This window comes from Chiloscyllium punctatum, chromosome 3 (genome assembly GCF_047496795.1).
Source record: "Chiloscyllium punctatum isolate Juve2018m chromosome 3, sChiPun1.3, whole genome shotgun sequence".
NCBI lineage: Eukaryota > Metazoa > Chordata > Chondrichthyes > Orectolobiformes > Hemiscylliidae > Chiloscyllium > Chiloscyllium punctatum.
In genome coordinates, this window is record NC_092741.1 from 78,600,630 (window position 1) to 78,627,649 (window position 27,020).

General features: G+C 40.6%; 1 protein-coding gene across 2 annotated transcripts in view; it reads left to right on the forward strand.

The window, feature by feature from the left end:
• LOC140460939 (heparan sulfate glucosamine 3-O-sulfotransferase 5) overlaps positions 1-27,020 on the forward strand; it is a 253,699-nt gene that overhangs the window by 82,061 nt on the left and 144,618 nt on the right. The gene's annotated exons all lie outside the window — the stretch shown is intronic.

Here is a 27,020-nt window from a genome sequence, read left to right on the forward strand (position 1 = left end):
AAAACAAACCATTAAAGTAAAGCAAAGTTATATTTTGTTTCAGAATAACAAATGTAAGCAACAACTTTAAACCAGTAATGTTTTGTTGCATTTACCTTGAAATATGAGAAATATCATTTACTTACAATACTTTAGAACTAAATAATATTTCATGTTTTTAGCATCAAAACTTATGATTATAATTGCAATGTTAATTATTGCAAACTGGTGCACTAAAAAAAACACACTGCCCTTTATTATAAACCAACAAACCTCAAACTGTATTTTTCATTCTTAAGTCAGTGGAGTTGCAGTTTTGTAACATCTAAATGATGAATGTAAGTTTAACATAATTTTCCTTCAAACCAATATGTCTAATTGTTATAAATAACTTCTCCTGAGGTTGTAAAAGTTTAATTATCCTGAAGCAAGTCACTGGGCAAACTTTTATGGTGCCTTGTTGTGGGTGTGTGAAATCCCCCAATGACCTTTCCTTCAAATTCCTGCCTGACCACAACCTGCCCTCAATTTCATGTGAGACGGGTGAGGCCAAGTACAGCCTATCAACTTTCGCCATGATCAAGACTTTAACAGACCAATTACAAGCCACTTGAGGGATGCGTCACACCATGACAACAATTTTGAGGCTGGCTGGAGGTGTTCAGGAATAATTGGGAAATCTAGCACATTATCCTGTGTGGTCTGGGGATGAGAAGGTGAGAAATTCTCCTGCAACCTCTGGGCTCCCTTCCACTCCCACCATGAAACCCCTTATTCTGGTACTCTGGCCTTTTGACTGGTGGGACCATTTGTATTTGTCACTACTAACACCAGTGGTAGTGCTGATGGCCGGCAATTAGGGTGGTAATCATCAGTTCTCTGAAGCAGAACCTCAGTCCACTGAGAGAAGGAAACGCAGCCTCCAGCAATTTACAACCAGGGTCTTTATTGCACTCTGGGCCATTCCCAGTTGGTGAGGATAATTTGATTAGCAACATTCCTGTTGGTATAGCAGGAAGAAAATTGTGCTCATTGTATTTACACAAATCTGTTATTTTTTAAAAAGGCAGCAAGTCTGGTAGCATCTGAAGAGAAAGTAGCCAAGTTAATAGATAAAATTAGCTGTTAAAACTCAAGTTCTAACCTTAAGGGGGTAGCAGTTTAGTAAACATTATGGAAGCAAAGGGCCTTGTTAATTATATAGCAGCAGCATTAGGAAGTTACCCAAGACAATCATCAATGATGGGGCCATACCTTCAGGAACAATTTTTAAGCAATACTTGGTTATGCCTGTGGTGCCTACAAGCTAACAGCATGAGTGTTGCGGAGGCTGATAGGAACCCACTCATCAACATGACGTCCACCCACCACTTTCTTCTCTGCCAATGAACCTTGGATCACCCTGGACTGTTCGAAACATTCTACTTCCGAACCCAGGATGACCACCTTGACCTCTAGACCCAACCTTGTTTGTCCTGATTTGTATTTGGCCTGGAGAAGGCAGACTCCACCTAGCATGAGCCTCAGGGAAGAACTCAGATGGTCCTATATTTCAATGATGCCTCCATATAGGTTCTCCTCCAGGTTGTCCTGGATCAGCAGGAAATGCTCTTTCTTGCTGATAGGATCAGAAGATCCTCTCACCTGACCAACAAATCCTGAACTGAGATTGCTGCAGAGGCTAATGGCTGTCAGATCCACAGGCGCACCCATATCCAAAGCAGAAAGAGGGTCAGTGACCTACTCCACACCAGTAGGATGAGGACAATGCTGACCATTAATTCAATGTGGCTTATTTGAGGACATCAAACATTATGTCTCAGTAAGAAGAGAGAGTGGGTGAATGAAACATTCAGCCATCCAGCAGGTACACCATGAGCATTGGATGCATGTAGATGTGGAATTGCAGCATAATATTTCCATCGTAGTACAAAAGGAATTTGAATGGGACTTTGGATGGGTTTCCTGAGTTACCTCTTATCTATCAGGAGACTGCACGCAAGATAGGGATCTGTTGTCCATTGAGCCAAGAATCATTTTTAAAAATCATGTCAACTGACAACCAACAATGCTGAAGTGGCTAAAATGTATTGATGCACTTTAGAAATGTTAGAAGCAGCAACAATTATGGCCATTTTGGTATCCGTACAACTGGTTGAAAAATCTATAGTTTATTTTGCTTTCTGCAAATCATTTTTAGGATTTTTGTTAGTTTTGCCAAATATATCTTTGACATGGCAGATTGGACTGTCTATTATTGCTCTCCACTAAGTTTGCTCTATTTTTTATTAAAAACAATTAACAGGCTAAATTATTTGATTCAAAGTGGGTAAAGTTGCTAATAATAAATCAATGAAAAAGTATGATTGTGAAGTGAACCAAACTATTTTAAAATGGGTGTGATAATTTGATGAGATCACATTTACACTATTGTGTGAAATGCTGATACTCTCAATTTCAAAAACAAACATTGACAGTTTGTACAAATTTTGGTCAAATACAATAATCATGTATTTTGGATGTAGGGTTTTAATTTATGAAGATGAACTACAGAGCAGAGTGACTTTTAATCAGGAAAAGCGTTTAGAAGAAATAGAATTATAACTATGAAAATTATGTATGAAATACACATAAAGAGAATAGTTAATTTGAAGCACAAGCACAAAACTACAGGAAATGAACATAAAATTAGTATGGTTCACAAAGATTCAAATAAATCATGCAGAATAATGATATGAATAATTGGGTCTCAGTAAAATTGCCTAAAAATAACTCACCCTTCTTAAGAAAGAAAAGCAGCCCAATGACTGCCAGAAAGAGTGAGTAAATCCTTTAAAATAACAGACAAAGATGAATAAGTGTTCTATGGACCATAATGACTTCTGCGCTGTGGGGTCTTAGACGAGTTATATGCAGAATATAAACTGAGAGTTTTAAATAACAATTGTTGCAAATTTATGTCAAGGTCTTATCAGCTTTAATTTTAGAAATAAATTTTGTAGAGGACTTACTCTCGATAATAACTTATCTGTATTTAGTTGCATACATTGCTCTGAAAGCCACAATTTGTGGAGGGTTTGATGAGCCACCTCTTTGCATTCCATCCTTCCCTAACGACAGCTAGTTTGTTATTACATTGCCAATCATGTGTTATTTCTGCTTCTGCTTTCTTGCTTTTTTTTTGTGGGTTGCTGATCCAATTTCTACTAGAATTTTATTCAGATTCATTTCCTCTGCTAAAGCCAAAATAATTGTGTTGAGGTAAACAAAATGTTCCTTGCTCAGAGTGGAGTTCTCAAGAAGAAACTAAGATTCAGGAGGCATCATTAAGAATCAGATGTGTGTGCAGTGTTGATTCCTTTATCCACTTTCTAGATTCCCTCTGCTGATTAATGTGTCTGGTAGCCTTAAGCGGACAATATACACAATGAAGTTCTGAATTTACTATGCACATCGGTAAGAAATCTTTAGAAATATTTTTCTATTGCAAGTTCATATTCAAATACAAATAGCCATTTTGGAATATGATATAGTGATGTTAAAGGAATAATAACTAAAAACTGTGACAACTAATGGTTAAAATGCATGGATAGAAATTGATCAGAAAGGATATAGAAAGGAAACGGGAGATGGGTAATATTTTACAAAGCAGGCAAAGACAGAATCGATTTGATTCGAGGTAAGAAGCAGAAACATTGTTGTGGGGATACTCACTGGCCTCCAAATAGTGAAAGAGTGAGAAAAAAGATCAAGACTTCAGGAAAATCACATACATCTTATATAATTAATTAGTGGTGATATTTGGTGGGGGGGGGGCAGGTTTGTCTAACCAGATGTTGATTAGAGTAACATCTGTGCCTCAGAAGTGTCAGTCATAATTGTCCCTTGCCCATCGATACATCATTGCAATATCATTGCTGAATTCCCCACAATCAGTTTTCTGGGTGACTTAGTTTTGACCAGAAACTGAACTAGACCAGTTAAATAAATACTGCGGCTACAAGATCAGGTCAGAGATTGGAGCTCTACGGCAGGTAAGTCACATCCTGATTATTCAAAGCCTGTCAAGGACAATGTGGTATCTAGGGTATGGAGGAATGCTATAAGCTGGTGAACAACTTTTTATAATCTGCCACCATCTTCTCTCTGCCACCTCATGCTCACTCTAATCTGCCACTGCACCAAGCACCCACCAAGTCTCATGGTCTATATTTCTCCATATTACATGCAGCATCATGCCTCAATAAGTTTCATTCATCCCCATTCCCTCAAGCTATGAACCCCTCCTATCCTCTGCAAACTGCTCATTTACTTGTGATCAGGTAGGTCAAGACAGAATGAATGGGAGTCTGAGAGTTCAGAATGAGTCAGCAAAGCACTAAAGAACAAAGAAAGGCAAAGGTGCTTCAAGCATCCAACAAGCACAAAGGGAATGAGCACTAAGAAAGAAAGCAAAGGGCCCAAAGATGCATGAGATGTTGCATATCCTTCATGCAAAGTGACCTGGTATCAGCATCACACAGAAAGATGGTGCAGATTTAAAGTGATGAACTGTATTATAAGTAACTTGGGTCTGTAACATGATGACATGTTAAGGCTGGTGCTTTGCTGATGCCAACCTTTGTGGATGGAAAATGCAGGTAATTGCTGCCCATGTAGGGTGCCCTGAGGTATTGGGAAATGTTGGCCATATTGGTAGACTGAAGAAGACACTGACAACCTGCAGCCACCAGGTATCCACTCTGACTTTCAAGTCAGGCATTGACACCATCTCGTTTCTCCCTGGTACCTGGGATAATAGCAACCTGCATATAAATGAGGTGAGTTTAAGTTATAATGAGATATTAACATGTGCAAACAGGCGCCTCACCACTCACTAATGAGATTCTCATCTAGCCACTTAAACCTTAAGCGGCACCGGACATTATTTTTGTCACACCAAGAATCTCATATTCTCATTCATACTATATTTTCCCAACTCTTTCTACATTGCCCACATAATGTGTGAATAAAGTAGATGTTGGGAAGATGTTTTCATTGGTAGGAGAGACTGGGACCCAAGGGCACAGCCTTAGAGTAAAGGGAAGACCTTTTAGAACAGAGATAAAGAGAAGCGTCTTCAGCCAGAGAATGGTGTATCTGTGGAATTCATTGCCACAGAAGGTTGTGCAGGCCAGGTCATTGAGTATATTTAAGACAGAGATAGATAAGTTCTTGAGTATCGAGGGGATCAAGGATTACAAGGAGAAAGCAGGAGAATGGGGTTGAGAAAATTATCAGCCATGATGGAATGGCAGAACAGACTCGATTGGCTGAATAGTCGAATTTCCGTTCCTATATCTTATCGTCTTATGGACTTATAATTTATAGACTGGGCAAATTTCACTCAGTTGATAAAGGAAGTAAAAGGAAAACAGAATGACAGTTAACATAAAACCAGAGTCAAAGTGTTTTTAGTCGGCATGTAACCAGTAGATTATACCATCTTGTTCACTAGAGCTCTTCATGGGAGAAAATCTGCCATTCTTATCCAGTTTAACTTCACATAACTCCAAATCTCTTATAATGTGATTGACTTTTAACTGCTTTCTGGTATGGCCGAGAAAGTCACACAGTTGCATCAACTCGGTATAGAAGAAAGCATCCTGGGTGTACTTAAACCATAAGGACTGCAGTAATTTAAGAAGGTGGCTCACCATCATCTTCTGATTGACAATTTGGAATGGCATTAAATATTAGTGTTGCCAGTTGTGCTTATATCTCACTAACAAATGAAAAGTAACTGGCTGTAAGTTGTAACCTATTCGATAGAACCAAGAAGGGACAGAGGGTGATATATGCTTAGATCACAGGGCAAGTGTTGCGACACAGGGTAAACCCCTCTGCTAATTAAACCCGACACACTGAGAAGCTCACCTCGTGTCATAGTCTGTTAAAATTCGAGAGGCAAAGAACTATCCCAGAGGCCACTATTTGAAGTAAAAATTAACAACTTTATTCTTTAAGTCCACCAGAGAATATTAAAACCAACAACAATTTACAACTCCTTTCTCTTTAACCTATCTTTTACCTCTCACTCCATTCAGCTTTGCCGATTCTCCTTTGTAGATGTTCCTCTGTAGATTCTCTCCAGGTCGATCTCAATGTTCCACTGCACAAATTCCCCACAGAGGTACTTATCAGAGAACTCTTCAGCTAGCAGTCTACATTTATTGGTCTTTGGCATTTCTGCCCCCAACTGTTCAAAATGTCCAGTTTTATACCTCAAAACATCAGATCATTTCATTGGTTTTAATATTATCAAAATATTAAATTCAAATTTGATTGGACTTTAGTATCTGGGGCATAATTTAAACTGATCAGCCGAATTTGAATTTGTTTTTGTGTCATTGCAACCCATCTGCTGCTATTTGTTTCAACCAAGTGTTACATTGTTACCTTATTCAGGACTCTCTGTGCTTTGTCAGTACTTGCCAGCCTTTCAACTCTCTAAAGGTACAGTATACCTCTCCATCTTCATAACACAAGAGTAAAGAATTTATTGTGCATTAGAAGCAAAAATGACAGACTTAATGAATGGGGTAAAAATTAATAAGCAGGTTGCACTGGAAACACTGTTTATATTAAGAATGGATAGGTCTGCCACTCCAAGTAGTTTGCTTGCTCAGGGAAGTGAGGACTGAGGTAGCAAAAATATTTATCATAATATTTCAGAATTCCTGAATTATAGGGAAGATGTCAGATGATAGTAGAGTGATGTATATGACAGCCTTATCTGAGAAAGGGTGTAAGGACATCTGTAGTCTCTACAGTCAAGTTATTGAGTCATAGAGTTTAACAGGGTACACTCCCCTGCTTAATTTAAACCAGCAACATAGAAAAAAATTCATCCCATGCAGTAACCTGTGAAAATTCGAGAAGCCTGGAACTATTTAAAGTAAACATAAACAACTTTATTTCTTAAAGTATAACAGAGAATGATTAATTAACAACTATTTACAACTCCTTCCTCTAACCTAACTTTTACCTTCCTCTTCTACAATACTGGTCCAATAAAATGCCCAGTTAAGATTTACAAAACAAAACTTCTTATCTCAAAATAATGGATGCTTTCAGTTTTTCTCTCTATTCCTGTCTTCTTTTCTTCTTCTTGGGGTTTCTGCTTCACAGGCTACTGATCGATAAAGGTACCTTTAAGAGAGCTATCTTTCAGGCAGTCTTTACATGTTTGTGGCTTGGCAGTTCTCTTCCCAACTGTTCAATTTTCCCCAGTCTTAAGCCTCCCCCCCCACCCCCTCCACAAAGCATTGGATTGTTTTATTGGCTTTTAAAATTGTCAATATACTAAATTCAAACTTGGTTAAGTTTGTTTTTTTTGGGGGGGTATAATTTAAACTGATAGGCCTAATTCGAATATGTTTTTGTCTCCAGGCAACCAGCTACCCCAGTAGCTGGTCCGCATGTTACATTGTATCTTATTGAGAATGCATGGTGCTGTCATTGCTCACTTTTAACTCTCTTAAAAGGTACAGTACACCCACATCTTCTTAATACCTCTGAGTTACATATGTTTTTTATTCCTTAAATCCCCTCTAAATCTATGCTACCTGTTCCACCAAAGAAAAGTTCCTTCCTGTCTGCCCTCTCTATGAGCTTCAGAATTTTATACCTAATAATGAAGTCTCCATCCATCTCCTCTGCTCTAAGAAAAACAATCCCAATCTATCCAATTTCTCTTCATAACCAAAACTCTCCAACCTGTCCAACATCCCAGTAAATAAAGGCAAGTATCCATGTACCTTCTTAACCACTTTATCTAGCTGTCACATTGCCTTATCTATTCAAGATGGCGGCAGAGTAGCAGGGTTACATGTCAGCTGCTAAGCCCACGGCTCATCTACTCCTATCTGCTTTCTTTCTTGCTTTCTTTCACTTCTGCACTTTTTCTCCTTTCTTTCATTTTTTTCCTTGTTTTTCTTTTCTTTAAAGCGTTTTGCGGTAGGATAATCAACACATTGGCGCAGCGGGGCAGTAATGGCAGGCTGCGCATGAAATGGTGGCAGCCTCCCGGTGGTCAGAGGATATGGTGGTGGATGTGACTCCACCTGACGAGTTGGAGGCAGCAACAGCAGTGGCAGCAAGGATGTCCTTCTGACAGTGACAGTGGTGGTGGCAGCAACAACACTCCTCCAGTTACCAGTGACAGCACCAACAACACTCCTCCAGTTATCAGTGGCTGTGGCAGCAGACTCTTCAACATGGCAGCACCAGCAAGGTGGCATCTTGGAGGAGGCCAGTCAGAGAAGGACTGGCAGCAGCATCTCCTAGTTACAGTAAGCCCAGAGCGGAGACTCCTGGCATTGGTGAGGTAGTGGTGGGCAGTTTGGTATACCTGGAACAAAGACCTCTGGCATTATCAAGGTGGCAATGGAACCTGGGACTCCAAATTGTGGGGCAAGTGTGGATTTAGCATAAAACAAGGCATCAGCTGCAGGGTGGCCAAAAGATTGATGACTCCTACATTGGTGCGTCCAACACAAGTGGCAGCAAGCTGGTGGAGGAGGGGTGCAGGCCCAGGCAGCACTGGTGAGCCGGCTCCGGACTCAGAGGAGGCAGCAGAATGTAGATGGACTCTTTATTTCAGTTATGTCTTTTTATTCTTTTCATTCTTTAACCTTTCAAAATGATGTGAATTGTGACACCAGTTAGCTTTTGACTGTATTTTACTGTATTATTCACTGTAAGATGCAAATGACAATAAATCATTCAATTCAATAAAAGGACACTGGACATGCACACTAAGGTCCCTCTGATCCTCAGCACTTCCCAGAGTCCTACTGTTCATCACGTCTTGTCTTGTTTGTCCTGCTCAAGTGCATCACCTCACACTTTTCAGCATTGAATTCCATTTACCATTGATCAGCCAATCTGACCATTCTGTCTTTATACCCCTGTAATCTAAGGCTGTCATCTTCACTATTTGCCACCTCACCAATTTTTGTATCATTCAGAAACTTATTGATCAACCCTCCTACATTCAAATCTAAAATTGTTCAATATACCATAAACAACAAGGACTCCAACACTGATACCTGCAGATCTCCACTGGACAATGGCTTCCAGTCACAAAAGAACACCCCTCAACCATCACCCTCTGCTCCCTGCACTCAGGCAATTCTCAATCTAATTAAACAAACGTCCTTGAATTGAATAGGCTTTTACCTTTGCTATCAGTCTCCCAAAAGCCTGGCTGAAAATGAAGTAGATTACACACATGGTCACCTGTTTGAAAAGTTCAACCAAGTTGGTCAGACATGACCTCCCCTTAACAAAACCATGCCGACTGTACTTGACTAATCTCATGTACAGATTAATTCTGTCCCTTTGAATTGTTGCCAGTAATTTCCACACCACTGAGAGTTAAACTGACTGAGCTTTGGTTTCCTGGGTATAGCTTGCTCCTTTCTTGAACAATGGTACCATGTTGGCTACCTTCTAGTCTTCTGGCACCTCTACTGTGGCCAGAGAAGAATTGAAAATTATTGCCTGTGCAGTCAATTTAACATTAGTAATGGGTGAAGTTTTAAAAATTGGTGATGAAGACAAGGATTAACTTGCACTTCGAGAGGTTTGAGTTCATTAAGCAGGGCCAGTACAGATTTCAACAAGTCATGGAATCACTGTTGTTTGGTCCAACTTTAGAAAGCTATATGGGCCAGTTTTCTAAAGGCTCAATTAACCAGTGCCTCTTTCTCATTTTCTCCCTGTATCCCAGCACTTTCTTCCTTTTTAGATAATAATCCAATTCCCTCTTGAGTGCCTTCATTGAACCTGCATCTACCCTACTCAGACAGTGCGTTCTAAATCCAAATCATTGACTGTGTGAAGATGTTTTTCTTCATCTCTCCAATGTTCATTTTGCCAATTAAATCTGTGCCTTTCGGGAACTTGAGCCTTCTTCAGTTGAACGGTGTCTCCCAATTGACTTGGTCCAGATCCCTCACTATTATAAATGTGAATATTTTAAAAGATCTGCAAAAGACAGATCATACTTTAAGTTTTAATAAGGTAACAGAAAAGGTTGAGGGGAATGTGATGGAAATTGTCGATATAGATCTTTAAGAAATAATCACCAAAGTATAGCGTAAATGACTGGTTCACAAAGATCTCAACTGGAGTGTTGCATCCAGTTCTGGTCATCATGCTTTATGACAGACGTAAAAGTTCTTAAAAGATTACAGAGAAGATTTACTGGAATGTTTCCAGGGATTAGGGGTTTTGATACAAGTTTCTGTTTTGGAAGCAATAAAGTTGAAAAGGAAGATGAGAGGAGATTTGAAAGAGTTGTGCAAGATTATGACAGGTTTAGATAAGGTTGGCAAAGAGAAGCTGTTCCCATGAGTTAATGGCACAAGGGACTGTGTGAGGAAGAACATTTTTATACACTAAATGGTTATGTGTTTATTACTCATAAGCATGTTGGAAACAGAAACATTCAATGATTTTGAAAGGAAATGGATGGGTTGCATGGTCTCCTACTGCACCATTACGATTTTATGTACAGCTAAGCGGTGAATAGCATGCCAGTTATCTTTCTAGTGCCACGTCATTTTGCCAGCATCGTCAAGGACCTACTCACCGAGAGCCTGATCGAGGTACATGACTAGCCATGCAGGGACCTCTTCCTACCTGCACTGGCAGTCAGCCAATGCCAGGAAACTGCAACCGCTTGGACATACTGTTGGGTAAACCTTGGCAACATCCCAGTCAGTTCCTTGGAAACTCTTGAGGGATGTGAATGACAATGGCTAGCTCCACCACCTGCCCTCAGTGACCCCTTCCTTGGTTGGGTTCCACCTGACTGGTTCTGGTGACAGTGTTTAAACAAGAGGAGTATCAAAGCCCAGTAACTACATCCTGGGGCTCAAAGGGTGCTTCTGAACTCTATTTGGTGAGTGGGACCTCTACTTGGGTTAGAGTGAGGCTACTGTGCTCAGGTTGGGGCCAGGGCTAGTGGCCTAGTCCAAGAGCAGCACAGGGACCCCTAGTTTCTGTTTCTGATCCTGCACTTTGCTACTTATCTGGCTTCCAGGATGTATTATCATCAATTCAACCACATCTTTTGATACAGCTCCAGCAGCAGCAACAAATCTCAGTGATGTTGCCAAGACAGCAGAGCTGCTGGCTCTCAAGTTGGGAGCAAGCTATGATTCTTGTTTACAATGAAAGCCCCAGTGAAATCCACTTAATTGGCAGCCATCAGTAAAATATGTCCCCCCGTCCTATTGCCCACTAAAGTAAGTTCACCCTTCACAATGTTTGCCTTACCCTCGCAGAATTTCACCCTGTAATTCAATGGGAGACAGCATTGTCCATGCTTGCTTAATGTTTCATGTTGTTGTAGCAATATCAGCCAGCTCAGGAAAAACACATTCATTCTCCTGACACATTCATACCTAAAAAACTTGATGGTGCTTGCTGTTTTACTTATTTTACTGACTTACATATTTATTGCTATGAAGGCACAGGGGAATTTGGGTGAGAGGAAGGAAACACACCCAACATAAAATTATTTTCAAGTGTATTCTTATTAAATTTCAGTGCTAGACTGTGAAAACATTTTCTGTCAAGTTTAACACCTAGATGAGATCCTTTGAAAACACTCATAAAAGATAAGAAACCACAAATGTCACAGAATCATTTTGCATCACTCTGGCTCACTTAAAGCTTTGAGGCTCTGTGCATGTTTAGATTGCATTGACCTGGCAAGTGATAAACTAGGTTATTTATAGACATTGAAAGATCAGTTTTGTGAATATCTCTCTACTAGTCTCGTGTAGATTGATATGTTCATTTTTTTTGCATAGGACTGTAAGCAATTTGAACTTCATTTTATAGGGGGCTTTGAATGCTTGATAAAATACAGTTAATCCTATATAATAAACTAACCTCAGAATGCTTCTTACTGATATGATAAAATATGGTATGGGAACAGTTTATTTAAAGCACATTTTCATTCCCTGCACTCACTGTTTTAAAACAGTTCCTCCAAGTTTGATTATTATCAATTTCAAAGTCAAAGTATATGATATCATATACTCTATAATGCTTAGCATCTCTTTTTGACATTGACATTCATTCAATTGAAATGATGTTTATTACTTGTTAGTGTTTGATATCTGACAAAATATATGTATCAATCATTCGCAAGAAAATTACTTCACATGGAAGAAAGTCCCTTACAGCCGTCAAATATGAGAAGCACAATATTGTCATTCATAATTTTGCCACACTGAATATCTTGTTATGGTGAGAGAATTACCGTAAATTACCTGTGCCCTAACTAACTCATTGTACATTTTAAAGCACACATTGTGGCGCTCTTGCGTGAACTGCAAGGTACATATATTAATGCAGCGGGCACTAACCTTTCAACTGTGTCTCTTTCAACTCAACAAAACAGATAAAGCCATTCACTGATTCCTTTCTCAGGGCAATGCCTGAGAACACTTTGCACTTAGTATCTAGGACTAATTCTCTCCCTTTCATGCCTTAACTCACACCGATTTGTGCATCTCATTTTTTTCTTTCTCCACCAAGTGCAATCCCTTTGTCTTTTTCATTGTGCCTGTATAATATCTGCCATCCTACTCTTCCTCTAATCTGTCAAATTATTAAAGTAAACATTTCCAATACCTTCCAGTTCTGAAGAGCACAAAACATTAACTCTGTTTCTCTCTCCAAAGATGCTTTCAGTCCTGCTTAGTTTCTCGACAATCTCTGTATTTGTTTCAGTTTTCCAGCATCTGCAGTATTTTGACTTTACATAAAATTGTCAAAATCCTGGCTATTAGCCATGAATCCACATTTAGAGTGTGTATTCCATTGCAATGCCTCGACCAATAGATGCAAATTAAATGCAAGCTGTTTCAGCTGTTCAGGAATTCATTTCGCATTTGTATGAATGATGTAACCATTCCATGCAACAATCTATTTTCATTCCATTCCTGCCAGACACCCAAATTTATTGCTGTCATATTCACAGGAAGCTGGGCAAAACTACAGGAAACCCATCATGTCTGGGGACATGATCGTCCTGTTGAATTGAACCACATAAACTCATTGTTAACTCTAAACTAACAGACAGGTCAGTTGCTGGATAAATGTGAGGTGATGCACTTGAGCAGGATAAACAAGGCAAGGAAAATATAATGCATGATAGAACTCTAGTAAGCAACCAAGTATCAAAGGGATCTTGATGTATATGTATACCAGTCCCTTCAGGTGACAGGTAGATAAAGTGGTTAAGAATGCATTTGGGAAACTTGTCTTTATTAGCTGAGGGATAGAGTTTAAGAACAGGGAGGATTTAAAAGATGTTGCCTAGGCTGGAGAGTTTCAGTTAAGAGAGATTGAATTGAATCGAATTGCCTTTAGTTTTATTGTCACATATGAGTACAGTGAAAAGTTTGTCTGTCGCCACTTACAGTGCCATCCTAGGCACAAAGCTACCTAGATGCAGCTTGTCATGATCTTAGATGATAGAGAAATAGAAGTTCAGAACAACAGTGTATGTTGTGTATGTCCGAGACCCCTGGCTCCACACTGCGCTGGGCTTCACCTTGAGGATTATGAGGCTGGGAGATTGCTTCAAATTGCCATGCATGACCATATACACCATTCTGGGAGGCTGCTGCGCCAGGCTGGTAGGAGGCTGCATCTGGTTAGGAGTCCTTGGAGGCTGGAGGTCGTTGCAGGAGGCCAGGAATCATCGGAGGCTGGCAGAGAAGAAGAAGAGAAAAAACACTAAGAGGAGAAAAGGAGAAGAAAAGAAGAAGAAGAATGAATGGAGCAGAGGAATTCTGGCTGGAACATCCTACTCCGCTCCCATATTGGAATTTTTTTTTTGGTTAGACTGGGGTGGTTTTCCTTGGGGGACATAGACAGGGAAGAAATGTTTCCACTAGATAGAGGGATTAATGACCAGGGGACTATATATTTGAGATGAAGGGGACAGAGGATTGAGAGAAGATGTGAGGAATAATGTTTTCACCCTGAGGTGGTAGGAATTTTGAACTCACTACCTGTAAGTGTGGTAGAATCAGAAACCTGAGAACATTTAAAAAGTATTTAGATGTGTACTTTCAATACCAAGGCATACAAAGCTATGGACCAAGAGCTGGGAAACATTACAACAATTCAGTAGTTGTTGCTGAATGTCGTGAATTCAGTGGGCCAAATGTCCTTTTCGTGTGCTGTCTGTCCCTGTGACTGTTTGCCTCTTTGTCAACTAGGAAATCCAGGACGAGTCACTGGATTAACTGTACTAGTATAGGCCTAACTGGACTTGTAATGCAGGAAGCTGATCTAATGATCTACAAATTCCAACATACCAGAAGAATTAAAATTTAAGTAAACTTTAAATTTTAAAAACATATACTACCAGTAACAGTGACCAGAAAACTACTGGATTGTTGTAAAATCAGCTGATTTGCAATCTATTCATCATGACCTGATCTGACATAGTTATGATGTCAACAATATGGTTGACTCTGAAATACTTTTTGAAATGGTCTGCGAAGCCACTCGGTTGTAAATAAACTGCTGAAAAACAAAATAAGGATAATATGAACTGGGCCATCCCTCGATCAACTTAGGTATTGAATTCATCTGATAAAGGCACATCCTGACCATTTGACCTGCCAAGACCATGAACATTTCACTACTGTTTGGGAACACATGTCAAAATTGGGAGAGCCATCCCAGTGACTAGGCAACCAACAGAGTAATACTAACCGAAACATACCTGATTGTGTTTGTCCGAGACTCCTCCATGACCATCCTGGCTATGTTGTTAATGATAAGATAGACCCAGCAGGGGACACAGCTCAATAATGTACAGTTGGGAGGCAGTGAGTCCTGACCCCATGAAGTCAGACAGCATCAAGCCAAACATGGGCAATAAAGCTACTGCTGGGTAACAAATACTGCCCTTCCCCATTTGTTGAATCAGCACTGTTTCATAGCGAATAACACTTGGGGAGGGTAACTAGAATGGGCAGGGGAATAATCACCTTCCATTAAGCCTTTATCCTGGATGCATGCAGCACAAAGAAGCTTGAAACCTTCCCTCCCCTGATCCGAGGATAAAACAATTTACTTGATTGGCACCCAATCCACTACCTTAAACATTCACTCTTTTACCACCAGTGCACAATGTCAGCATTATGCACGGTCTACAAGATGCACTGCAGCAACCTGCAAGTTCCAGTCCAAGTCATGCACTGTCCAGACTTGGAAATACAGTATATCTGTCATGATCTTTAGCTGATGTCCTGGAATTCCTGTATCAATGATACTGTGGAATTGCACACATAGACTCCAGAAATTGAAGAAGATAGTTCACCACAAACGTCTTAAGGGCAGTTAGGTATGGGCAAAAAAAAAGCAATATCTGCAGGAATGAAAAAAAATTCAAAAGCTATAATGCACAGCCTCCAAGACCAATACCTCCTCCCAAGGTATAATCCACAGAAGCGACTACATTATTCCAAATATGGTATAACTCAGGCCTTTGGTGAGCTGTCACATTATATCTCCCTTCCTGTCTGCTAGATATATGTATCACAATTCTTTTTTGATTACTTTGTGTCCATGACATTTTAATGACTGAAATGCCTGCATGCCTTTGTAAACCTCCACTATTTCTAACAATTCAGCATTTAGAAATTACTTCAATTTATTTTTTATAGGTCCAAAGTTCCAATACTTGCCATATTGCAATCCATTTGCCACAGATATCCCCATTCACTTCATAATCTAACAAAGCCTCTTTGTCATTTTCACACCAACACATTCTCAAGGGAAATTAGCAATGAGCAATAAATACTGGCCTTGCCAATGATGCTCACATTCTGTGAATGAATTTTTAAAAATTGACAAAATTACAGTAGGAGAAGGCCTGAAACACAAAAAAAAAGTTTATTAAGTCAATATTAATTAATTAAGATTTTATGTAAGTCATATGGAGACTATGAGTCTATGACTCAGAGAGAAAGGAAGAGATTTGCATAACGGTGAGGAGCTAATTCATGAACACAAGGTTTTAGGAATTGTGCGGGATACATGTGTGTCAGTTTTAAAAGTACATAAAGATTGAATGACATGATTGGAATCTGATCTCAAATATTCATTGGGCCTTGCCTGCCTGATGAGAGTCCTCTCTTTTCTCCCAAAAGCTTGTGAGTTAAAATGAATGTGGGCATGGGATAATGCTGGGCATGGTCAATTCTGCCCAGCTCCATTTCGATCTCCTACCTGCAATATATCCACTGATGGTTAGAATTAAAATTGTAGCTTATATGCTTGGTACTACTTTTCCAATACATACATTTCCAAATCACTTCTGAAAATGCCTTTGTGAGACTGGGTTGGGGCAAACAGGCAAAGAACTAGGGACAGCAGAAATGGGTAGATTTTGGCAAACAAGGGGGGGGGGGGGGGTTGGAAAGATATCTGGTGTAGGCAGGAATGTGGATCTGAGGTTACAGTCAGTTCAGCCATGATCTTATCAAAGGGCAGAGCAGGCTCGGGGGTGTGATCCTCCTCCTGGTTCTCATGTTTGAATGTTTTAACAAGATTGGAGGCAAGTAAAAACTGAGAGAGGAGGTTCAAAGTCAGGCGTATGAATGCATTGAATTTTTTATTAGGTGTTTACTGTACTGTTGTCTTCTGTAACAAATGTCACTCCACCTCGGTGATTCCAAGTGCTGTGTCTGGGGATTTAAGAGTTATAGAAGTCATTAATTTTTTTGTCATTAAAAGACAAAGAAGGCGAGCGCAGTGACACTGGCCAAGGCAGCACATCCCTGAACAATAAGAAAATGACAAATGCACTGTTCCCATGGCTGGCAGGTTCATTGATTTCTGTAGGGATGCAGATGAACCAGTTGACCACACAGCAGAAATTTTATGTCACTACAGCCTTTCCCAGAATGGTATACTATATCCACATCAGCATGGCTAAACTATTGTGTACCCTAGCCCCTCTGTGGGGTATGTACAAGCTGGATGAATGCTGGGTAAATGTTGAATTGTCAGGCTTCAAATGTGTTCTTCATCAGGATTGCACTCCCTTAACAAGTGAGCTGTACATAGGCTGGACTTTGCTGCAGAAAGAGAGATGAAACTATCACCTTGTGTTAAAGTTAGACAGCAGCTTCCAGAGACCGCACATGTACAGTTACATTTGCAAGTTGTCTGAGCTGGTCTGCCTTCATTGTCCCTGACAATTTGGCATGGTGATGGGAAAACATTGAGCTTTCCCACAGAGGTCTGCCCCCACCACTTTGCCAATCACCCCCCGCCCTAGCTTATATCAACTGGGCCAGGAATATTCAGTACAAAACAAGGAAGTTATGACCTTTGGAAAACACAAGTTTTCCTTCATCTAGAGTATTGGGTACAATTCTGGACACTGCACTTTTGAAAAATATATATAGGGTATTATATGAATGTTTACAAGATTGAATGACACCTTTGAGAAGTAAAAGTAGAAAGGTTAAACAGAGGTGGCCAAAATCATGATGTTCTGGCCAGAGTAGACAAGGAGAAATTGTCTACATTGATGCAGGTTCAAGAAGCAGTTGGCACTGAGTTTGGATTTTTTCAAAATTTCATGCAATGCAGATGTCATTAGCAGATAATTGTCATTGGCGAGCCCAGAATAAATTGTAAAATGGTGGTGAGTTGCTTTCTTAAGCTACTGCAGTCCTTTGAGAGTAGGGCACCCAACATGCTTTAAGGAAGAGAATTCCAAAATGTTGACCCAATGACAATAAAGGACACCAATATTGGCAATGTAGTGGACAATGAAGAAGCTTATCTCAGAGTGCAATGGGACTTTGATTAGATAGGCCAATTGGCCAAGGATTGGCAGATGGAGTTTAATTTAGATAAATGTGAGGAGTTGGCCAAATCAAGGCCGGACTTACACAGTAAACATTAGGACTCTGGGAAGTATTGCTGAACAAAGAGACCTGGGGATGCAAGTGCATAGTTCCTTGAAAGTGGAGTTGCAGGTTAACAGGCTGGTGAACAAGGTGTTTGGCACACCTGTCTTCATTGGTCAATACATTGAGTATATAAGTTATACGGTCATGTTATCATTATACAGGACATTGGTGAGGCCGCTATTAGAATACTGCATTCAATTCTGGTCTCCCTGCTATTGGAAAGATGTTTTTAAACTTGAAAGAGTTCAGAAAAGATTTACAAGGATTTTGCAGGAATTTGACAGCTTGAGGCTGAATAAGCACTGGCTTTTTTTTCCTGGAACATCAAAGGCTGTGGGGTCACCTTACAGAGGTCTATAAAATCATGAAGGACATTGATTGGGTGAATAACCAGTGTCTTTTTCCAAAGGTATGGGAGTCCAAAACTGGAGAGCATTGATTTAGGTGACAGAAGAAAGATTTAAAAGGGACCTGAGGGTGGTGCATGTATGGAACGAGCTGCTAGAGAAAGTGGTGGAGATGGGTATAAGTATGGCATTTAAAAGGCATCAGGATGAATATATGAATAGAAAGGATATAGAACAATATAGGATAAATGCTGGCAAATGGGATTAGATTAGTTTGGGATATCTAGTTGACATGGATGAGTAGGACCAAAGGGTCTGTTTCCATGCTGTGCAACTCTAGGACTGGTGATATAATTCTAATTCAGAACAATGTGCAGCTTTGGGATGCCATCAAGTACAAGTTGCCCTCCACATATCTACTGCCCCTGTTCTTCTAGTGGAAAGTGTGCCAAATGAGTCTTATTAATGTCATGCAGTGTATTGGGATGATACACCTTATTGCCACTGCACATCAGTAGAGAAAGGAGGTTACTATTGATTTAATGTGGAGGATAGAGTGCCAATCGAGTGGGGTGTTTTATTTTGGTTGGGTTGAATTTTTTGAATGTTGTTAAAGCTGCACCTATCGAAGCAAGTGGGAGTAACCTATCACAAATCTGTTTTGTACCTTGTAGAGGATGGACAGGCTTCAGGCAGCCACAACGTTGGTTATTTACTACAGAATCCTAAGCCTCTGATCTCCCCTTGCACCCATAAGCCTGTGGCTCAAGTGCAGCTAGCAGAATGAAACTTCCACATTTAGATGGCAACAGTTGCCCTGCAAGATTCTCTGCATTTGTCTTCTAAACATTGAGAGAATGGAGCCATATGAGATTTCCGAAGAAGTATCATTTTGAACTTGAATGTTAACTCAGTTTCTCTCTCAATAGATGCTCCCAGATTTGCTGAGCTTCTCTTGCGCTTTCTATTTTTATTTCAGATCTCCAGGGAATCTTATTTGTAGTTTATATGGGCACTCACAAAGCAATGTGTTTATAGTCAATGCAGTCGTCCTGTGCAATGGGAAGACCTGCAGTCCTAATGAAGGCTCACTGAAAACATAGAGAATAAGAGTACAAGTATGCTATTTAGCCCATTGAGTCTGTTCCACCGTGCAACCTGATAATGGCTGATCCTCTATTTCAATGACATACTCCTATTCTCTGCTATAACCCTGGACACCTTTAGCTTCTAGAAATTTATCTCTTTCTTAACCATAATCAGCGATATCACTTTCACAGCCTTCTGTGGTTTAGAATTCCACAGTTTCACAACCTTCTGAGTAAAAAGCAATTTTGTATATCTTAAGATCTTCCCCCCTTTTCTGGATTCCTCACATGTAGGCCAGGTAATGATGGCAGTTTCCATCACGAAAGGAAATTAGTGAACTAGATTGTTTTTATTTCTGAACAATCAATTCATGGTCATCATTAGATTTTTAATTCCAGATTTTTGTTGAACTCAGTTGCCCCATCTGCCACGGTGGGCTTCAAACCCAAATCCCCAGAATATTACCTGCATTAGTAATGAAGGCAAACATGCCATTGTACCATGTAAAAAGGTGGAACACAAGAACAAGGAAGTTGTGTTGCAGTCTTATTGAAGTCGCAATGGGGAGGCAATTGTCTCGTGGTTTTGTTGCTGGACTGTTAATGCAGGCAATATTTGCCTGCATAACCGTCTCCTGCATCTGTATGCTCGCTTTCAGTGATTGGAGTACCAGGACACACAAGTTCCATTGTACATTTCCCAATCTGTCACAATTAAAAAATATTCTGTCATCCAGTTTTTCTTACCAAAGTGGATAATTTCACATTTATCCACATTATAATGCATCTGCTCTGTATTTGCCTACAGGCTCGACTTTGCCTAAATTGTCCTGAAGACCTTTAACCTTATCCAGATCACTCATAATCCCACATAGTTTCGTGACATCAGAAAATGTGAAAACACTAGACTTGATTCATTGATATATCTATGGTGAATTGCTGGGGCCCAAGCACTGATCCCTGTAGCACTGCACCTTCTACTTTGAAAACAAGGGGCTTTTTTTCCGACACTCCATTTCTTGTCTGCCAACCAGTTCTTAATCCATGCTAGTATATTATCACTAATCGTGTGTGCTTTGACTTCGTACACTAATCTCTTCTGAATGTTTTCCATAGAAAATCCAAAGATATCATATCTGCTTCTGCTCCCTCATCTATTCTACAAGCTACATCCTCAAAATATTCCAGTGGATTTAAATCTATGTTGACTTTATGTTATGGCACTGATGTTTTCAAAGTGTGCTATTACCACATCATTTTTAACAGACATCAGAATTTTCATTACTATAGATACTAGTCTAACTGATCTGTAATTCTCAGTTTTTCCCTTCCTTTTTTTGTAAACAGTTTGATTCCATTTTCCACCCTCAAGTTACTGTGACTTTTCCAAATTCAACAAAATTTTGGAAGATAACAACTATTTAAGGTGATAATTTCATGGCCACCTCCTGTAATACTCTGGGATGCAGATTATCAGGCCCTCAGGATTTATGAAATTTATTCAGTAGTTTTTATGAATGCTAATCTTCTTTATTTCCTCTTTCACAATGCGCAGTTGCTTTCCTCTTATTAATGGCAAGTTATTTGTGTCTGCTTCTGTGGAGACAGAACAAAAGGAATTCTTTAATTGCTGTACCATTTCCTTGTTCTCCATCATCATTCTCCAGATTCAGACTGTCAGAGACCTACATTTGTCTTCACTGATCTTTTTCTTTTTACATATCTATACAAGCTCAATAGTCTGCTTTTATGTTCCTTACTTTTCTTAATCAACTCTCAATCCTTTTTTACTCATTTCTAGATAGCGTCCAGTCCTTAGCCTTGCTACTTTTTCTAGTAACTTTGTATGACTCCTCTTTGGATCTAATACTCTAATTTTGTTGGTCAAGGCTGGGTCACTTTGCTTGTTATGTTCTTTCACTCTAAAGAAACTAACAATTGTTGTAATGCATTCATTCCTTAAATATTAATCATTGCCTATCCACCATCATGCCTTTTAATTAAATGACCTATTGCAGCCAAGTCACACCTCATACCTTTGTTGTTTGTTTTGGATACATTATATACAGTCATAGAGCTGTACAGCATGGAAATAGACCCTTTTGTCCAACTCATCGAAGCCAACCAGATATCCTAAATTTAATCACAATTATAATCTTTACATTTAACTTTAGCAGCAATGTAGTAGTCATAGAATCCATTACATAGAACATAGAACATAGAAAAATACAGCGCAGTACAGGCCCTTCGGCCCTCGATATTGCGCCGACCGAAGCCTACCTAACCTACACTAGCCCAATAACCTCCATATGCTTGTCCAATGCCTGCTTAAATGACTATAAAGAGGGAGAGTCCGCCACTGCTACTGGCAGGGCATTCTATGAATTAGATGGGTCGGTGTTTGTCCAATGTGTGCAGGAGGGTTTCCTGACACAATATGTAGACAGGCCAACAAGAGGTGAGGCTATACTGGATTTGGTTCTAGGTAATGAACCAGGCCAGGTGTTAGACTTGGAGGTAGGTGAGCACTTCGGGGGCAGTGACCACAACTCAGGGGCAGTGACACATTCACAAACCGCTGAGTAAAAGATCTACCCCTAACATCTGTCCTATACCTACCACCCCTTAATTTAAAGCTGTGTCCCCTAGTAACAGCTGACTCCATACGCGGAAAAAGGTTCTCACTGTCAACCCTGTCTAAACCCCTAATCATCTTGTACACCTCTATCAAATCTCCCCTAAACCTTCTTTTCTCCAATGAGAAAAGTCCCAAGTGCCTCAGCCTTTCCTCATATGATCTTCCTACCATGCCAGGCAACATCCTGGTAAACCTCCTCTGCACTCGTTCCAATGCCTCCACATCCTTCCTATAGTATGGCGACCAAAACTGCACACAATACTCCAGATGAGGCCGCACCAGAGTCTTATACAACTGCAACATGACCTCAGGACTCTGGAACTCAATTCCTCTACCAATAAAGCCCAGTACACCATATGCCTTCTTCATAGCACTATTTACCTGGGTGGCAACTTTCAAAGAACTGTGTACATGAACACCAAGATCCCTCTGCTCATCCACACTACCAAGTAGTCTACCATTAGCCCAGTAATCCATCTTCTTGTTACTCCTACCAAAGTGAATGACTTCACACTTAGCTACATTGAATTCCATTTGCCACCTTACTGCCCAGCTCTGCAACTTATCTATATCACGCTGTAACCTGCCACATCCTTCTTCGCTGTCCACAACTCCACCGACTTTCGTGTCATCCGCAAACTTGCTCACCCAGCCTTCAAGCCCCTCCTCCAGGTCATTTATAAAAATAACAGACAGCAATGGTCCCAAAACAGATCCTTGTGGAACACCGCTAGTAACTGCGCTCCAAGATGAACCTATACGATCAACTACTACCCTCTGTCTCCTTCCAGCCAGCCAATTCCTAATCCAAACCTCTAATGCACCCTCAATGCCATACCTCTGTAATTTTTGCAGTAGTCTACCATGGGGTACCTTATTGAACGCCTTGCTAAAATCTATATACACCACATCTACTGCTTTACCCTCGTCCACTTCCTTGGTCACCTTCTCAAAGAATTCAATAAGGTTTGTGAGGCACGACCTGCCCTTCACAAAACCATGCTGACTATCCTTGATCACATTATTCCTATCCAGATGTTCATAAATCCTATCCCTTACAATTCTCTCTAAGACTTTGCCCACAACAGAAGTGAGACTCACTGGCCTATAGTTACTCGGGCTATCCCTGCTCCCCTTCTTGAACAAGGGGACCACATTCGCTATCCTCCAGTCTTCTGGCACTATTCCCGTAGACAACGACGACATAAAAATCAAGGCCAATGGCTCCGCTATCTCCTCCCTAGCTTCCCAGAGGATCCTAGGATAAACGCCATCAGGCCCAGGGGACTTATCTATTTTCATCCTTTCCAGTATTCCCCAGACCTCTTCCCTACGTACCTCAAGGCCATCCATTCTAATCACTTGTGACTCAATATTCACATCAGCAACAGTGTCCTGTTCCTGAGTAAATACTGACGAAAAGTATTGATTTAGTGTCTCACCAATCTCCTCCGCCTCCACACACAACTTCCCACTACTATCCTTGACTGGACCGATACCTATCCTAGTCATCCTTTTCTTCCTGACATACCTATAGAAAACCTTTGGGTTTTCCCTGATCCTACCAACTAAGGACTTTTCATGTCCCCTTCTCGCTGCTCTTAGCTCTCTCTTTAGATCCTTCCTGGCTACCTTATAACTCTCAATCGCCCCAACTGAACCTTCACGCCTCATCTTTACATAGGCCGCCCTCTTCCCTTTCACAAGGGATTCCAATTCCTTATTAAACCACGGCTCCCTCACAAGACCCTTTACTCCCTGCCTGACTGGTACATACTTATCAAGGACACCCATTAGCTGTTCCTTGAACAATCTCCACATATCATTTGTGTTCTTCCCTTGAAGCCTATTTTTCCAATCCACACATCCTAAGTCATGCCTCACCGCATCATAATTTCCCTTCCCCCAGCTATAACTGTTGCCTTGCAGTGCACACTTATCCCTCTCCATCACTAGAGTAAAAGTCACCGAGTTGTGGTCACTGCCCCCGAAGTGCTCACCTACCTCCAAGTCTAACACCTGGCCTGGTTCATTACCTAGAACCAAATCCAGTATAGCCTCACCTCTTGTTGGCCTGTCTACATATTGTGTCAGGAAACCCTCCTGCACACATTGGACAAACACTGACCCATCTAATGAACTCGAGCTATATCTTTCCCAGTCAATATCTGGGAAGTTAAAGTCCCCCATAACAACCACCCTGCTACTTTCACTCTTCTCCTGAATCATCCTCGCAATACTTTCCTCTACTTCTCTCGGACTATTAGGAGGCCTGTAGAAAACTCCTAACAGGGTGACCTCACCTTTCCTATTTCTAACCTCCGCCCACACTACCTCAGATGGCAAGTCTTCCTCCATCACCCTATTTACTGCTGTAATACTATCCTTGACAAGCAATGCCACACCTCCCCCTCTTTTACCCCCATCTCTGACCCTACTAAAACATTTAAACCTTGGAACCTGCAACAGCCATTCCTGTCCCTGTTCTACCCACGTCTCTGTAATGGCCACAACATCGAAGTCCCAGGTACCAACCCATGCTGCAAGCTCACCCACCTTATTTCTTATACTTCTGGCATTGAAGTATACACACTTCAAGCCACCTTCCTGTTTACAGGCACCCTCCTTCGTGATCGATGCCATGTTCCTAACCTCCCTACACTCAAGGTCCTGTACCCTAAAGCTACAGTCCAGGTTCCCATGCCCCTGCAGAGTTAGTTTAAACCCTCCCAAAGAGCACTAGCAAACCTCCCCCCAAGGATATTGGTGCCCCTCAGGTTCAGGTGTAGACCATCCTGTTTATAGAGGTCCCACCTTCCCCAGAAAGAACCCCAGTTGTCCAGAAACCGGAATCCCTCCCTCCTGCACCATCCCCGTAGCCACGCATTTAACTCTTCTCTCTCCCTTTTCCTCGACTCTCTATCACGTGGCACGGGTAACAAACCAGAGACAACGACTCTTTTCGTTCTAGCTCTGAGCTTCCAACCTAGCTCCCTGAAAGCCTGTCTAACATCCTCACCCCTCTTCCTACCTATGTCGTTGGTGCCAACGTGGACCACGATCTGGGGCTGCTCCCCCTCCCCCTTGAGGACCCGGAAAACACGATCAGAGACATCCCTTGCACCTGGGAGGCAACGTACCAATCGTGAGTCTCTGTCGGCCTCGCAAAACCGCCTATCTGTGCCCTTCACTATTGAGTCCCCAATAACTATCGCTCTACCTTTCTCCACCCTTCCCTTCTGAGCAATGGGGATATTCTTGATTGCTGTTTAGTCACACATGTATGTGTGGATGATGCATAATGGGATAATCCCATTTTTCAGCACTTAGCCCATGTCCCTCTATACCCTTCCTATTCATTTACTCATCCTATTCATTTACTCATACCTTTTAAATGTTGTAATTGTACCAGCCTCCACTACTTGCTCTAGCAGCTCATTCAATACATGCACCACTGTCTGTGTGAAAAGTTGCCCCTTAGGTCCCTTTTTCTTGCCCCTCTCATCTTAAAGATATGCTCTCTAGTTTTGAACTCCCCTACCCTGGGGAAAGACCTTGTCTATTCACCCTATCCATGCTCTTCATGATCTTATAAACGTCTATGAAGTCATCCCTCAGCCTCCGACTCTCCAGACAAAATAGCCCCAGCCTATTTAGCTTCTCTCGGTAGCTCAAACTGTCCAACACTGGCAACATCCTTGTCAATGTTTTCTGAGCCGTTTCAAGTTTCACAACATCCTTTCTATTGCAGGGAGATCAGAATTGAATATAGTACTCCAAAAGTGGCTTAAACCAATGTCCTGTACAGCCATAATATGACCTCTTAACTCCTGCACTGACTGATAAAAGCAAGCATATGACCTTTATATCATCCTATATATTTGACCTGCTGGTCACTGTGAAGAAAGATTGAAAGATGATCACCTCTCACTGAATAGAAGTCTTTAAGCACTCCTTTACACACCAATTAATGATAAATTGAGAGGTTACATATTTCTCCATTTCAAACTCAGAAGTAAATTTCATAAACGTTCATATCCCAGTCACTCTTGCAGCCTCTGCAAGGTGGGTTTCAAGTAACCACGGCAGAAAGAGTAAACTTTGATGAGAACATTCTTACGGAAAGTTTCTCATTGCTCCACATGAAAGTTCAAGTAGAATAATTTCTCTGAATAACAAGGAATTGTAAGGAATGTGTGCATTACAACAATCTGTATTCTCCAAATACCACGAGCTGATATGGTCTCCTGCTCTTCTTCCTCCCTCTTCAAGTGATTTATCCATTTCATTTTGACCATTGTTAATTCTCCAGGATACATTGTATTCCATGGGAAATGGTCTAAAAATCCACCTATATCTGGAAGATATAGGTTTGTGCAGAAGTTATGATGTCAGGAAAATGTTTTTCCGCACCAACCAAAGCACTCGAATTTGACTTTTGCAAATTGAAACAAAATTACAAGACAAAAGAAATGAAGCAATAGCCAGAAGAAATCCTACAAAACAAATCTAAGTATTTGTTGATCCTCAGTGGAGGAGTCTTTCTACTGCTGTTCGTTGTGTCTTGTGCTAAAAGTTATCCATATATTGTTCAGCAAGAACTTTCTACAATTGTGTGTGCTTTCTGTAAGTACCATTCTGGAGTGCAAAGTGCATGACCAATTTCTTGCTTGGCAGCTGCTTTAGGGCTACAATTTTGTTGCAAACTATTTTACTTGCTTGAAGTAAGATCGTGAATGGAAAGTAATTCAACCATTGTGGTTATCATAGGAAGCATGAAGTTGTCCTTATGCATCATCCACACATGCATGTGTGACTAAACAGCAATCAAGAATAATGGATTCTATAACAATGCATTACTGTTAAAGTTAAATGTAACGATAATAATTGTGATTATCACAATCATGCATTTTTTGCTATATATTGTTGAAAATAAAATTAGTTTCTATAACTT